Source organism: Sinocyclocheilus grahami, unplaced genomic scaffold (genome assembly GCF_001515645.1).
Source record: "Sinocyclocheilus grahami isolate Dianchi unplaced genomic scaffold, SAMN03320097.WGS_v1.1 scaffold1737.1, whole genome shotgun sequence".
In the NCBI taxonomy this organism is placed as follows: Eukaryota; Metazoa; Chordata; class Actinopteri; order Cypriniformes; family Cyprinidae; genus Sinocyclocheilus; species Sinocyclocheilus grahami.
The window spans coordinates 116,521-119,020 of NW_015506916.1; positions in this window are offsets into that span (position 1 = coordinate 116,521).

The following is a 2,500-nucleotide window of genomic DNA, read 5'->3' on the forward strand; positions in this document are numbered from 1 at the left end:
CACACACACACACACACACACACACACACACACACAGACAGAGGTTAAGACAGGACAGGCTGCATCTCTGTGTGTTTTCATCTGTTGTCGTTTCTATGTCTTTGAGAACACATTCCTATGTAGCAATAAATACTGAGTGTGTTATTTATGACCAGCAGTTGAATCTGATTGGTCAAAGAGGAGTCCTGATATACATTGTGACTGGGACGGTTTGTGTCGCTCCGCTTGTGTGTGTTTGTTCAGACAGACTGTCAGTCTTAGTGGAGATTTTACACTGACTCTTTCTACAAGTTACATAGTTACACCAGTAGGTGGCGACACGTGACTGTCTTTATGAGTGAATCATTTGAATCAATCATTTAACAGATTCATACAAAGACACTGATTCATTCAGAAGCTAAATAAATAAATGTGAATCACTGAATCATTCATTCAACTGATTCATTCAAAAAACACTGAATCATTCAGGAACAAAACAAATGAGCCACTGAATCATTCATTCAACCTATTGATTCGAAAACATAATTCAGGAATGAGGTAAGTGACTGACTGATACTTTTATTAAACTAAATTCTTAAAGACATAGTTCATCCAAAAATAAAAATTCTGTCATTGCTATTTACCGTCATGTCATTCCAAACCTGAACAAGCTTCTTTCTTCTGTTAAGCATAAAAGTAAAATATAGGTTACCAAACAGTGGGTTACTATGGATGTCAATGGCTACCGTCAACTTTTTGGTTACCCACATTCTTCAAAATATTTTCTTTTGTGTTTAACAGAAGAAAAACATTCATACATGTTTGGAACAACACAAGGATGAGTAAATGATGACATCGTTTTCATTTTTAGGTGAGCTATCCCTTTAAAGAAACACTACTTCACTGTGGAACAAAACAAATGAGTGAATCGTTGAAACATTCATTCAATTATTCAAAAACGCTGATTTATTGAGGAATGAAACACAGCTTTTGTGTTGCATTGGTTCTTCTGTGGCTTCATTTGAAACTATTTTCATTGGTGGAGCAAAAACACAGTAACAAACAATATTGCGTGTAAAGTATTGTGTCTAATAATGTGTCTAAATTGAATTTCTTGATTACTGAACAATTGTTTAAAAGCAAAATCAAACAATCATTTTTCCTCCATCCATTTCTAAGCAACATAGCAAATAGCAATAGTGAGTCATCTGCACTGTTCACAATAGTTTCAAACGAGACTTATTGCTCTGTCTCTCTCTCTCTGTCTTTTTGTCTGTCTGTCTTTCTGTCTCTCTCTCTGTCTGTCTGTCTGCCTGTCCCTCTGTCTGTCTGTGTGTCTGTCTGTCCCTGTCTGTCTGTCTGTCTGTCTCTCTGCCTGTCTGCCTGTCCCTCTGTCTGTCTGTGTGTCTGTCTGTCCCTCTGTCTGTCTGTGTCTGTCTGTCCCTCTGTGTGTCTGTCTGTCTCTCTGCCTGTCTGTCCCTCTGTCTGTCTGTCTCTCTCTCTGTCTGTCTGTCTGTCTGCCTGTCCCTCTGTCTGTCTATGTGTCTTTCTGTCTCTCTCTCTGTCTGTCCCTCTGTCTGTCTGTGTATCTGTCTGTCTGTCTCTCTGCCTGTCTGTGTGTCTTTCTGTCTCTCTCTCTCTGTCTGTCCCTCTGTCTGTCTGTGTGTCTTTCTGTCTATCCCTCTGTCTGTCTGTCTCTCTGCCTGTCTGTCCCTCTGTCTGTCTGTCTCTCTGCCTGTCTGTCCCTCTGTCTGTCTATCCCTCTGTCTGTCTGTCTCTCTGCCTGTCTGTCCCTCTGTCTGTCTATCCCTCTGTCTGTCTGTCTCTCTGCCTGTCTGTCCCTCTGTCTGTCTATCCCTCTGTCTGTCTGTCTCTCTGCCTGTCTGTCCCTCTGTCTGTCTATCCCTCTGTCTGTCTGTCTCTCTGCCTGTCTGTCCCTCTGTCTGTCTATCCCTCTGTCTGTCTGTCTCTCTGCCTGTCTGTCCCTCTGTCTGTCTATCCCTCTGTCTGTCTGTCTCTCTGCCTGTCTGTCCCTCTGTCTGTCTATCCCTCTGTCTGTCTGTCTCTCTGCCTGTCTGTCCCTCTGTCTGTCTATCCCTCTGTCTGTCTGTCTCTCTGCCTGTCTGTCCCTCTGTCTGTCTATCCCTCTGTCTGTCTGTCTCTCTGCCTGTCTGTCCCTCTGTCTGTCTATCCCTCTGTCTGTCTGTCTCTCTGCCTGTCTGTCCCTCTGTCTGTCTATCCCTCTGTCTGTCTGTCTCTCTGCCTGTCTGTCCCTCTGTCTGTCTATCCCTCTGTCTGTCTGTCTCTCTGCCTGTCTGTCCCTCTGTCTGTCTATCCCTCTGTCTGTCTGTCTCTCTGCCTGTCTGTCCCTCTGTCTGTCTATCCCTCTGTCTGTCTGTCTCTCTGCCTGTCTGTCCCTCTGTCTGTCTATCCCTCTGTCTGTCTGTCTCTCTGCCTGTCTGTCCCTCTGTCTGTCTATCCCTCTGTCTGTCTGTCTCTCTGCCTGTCTGTCCCTCTGTCT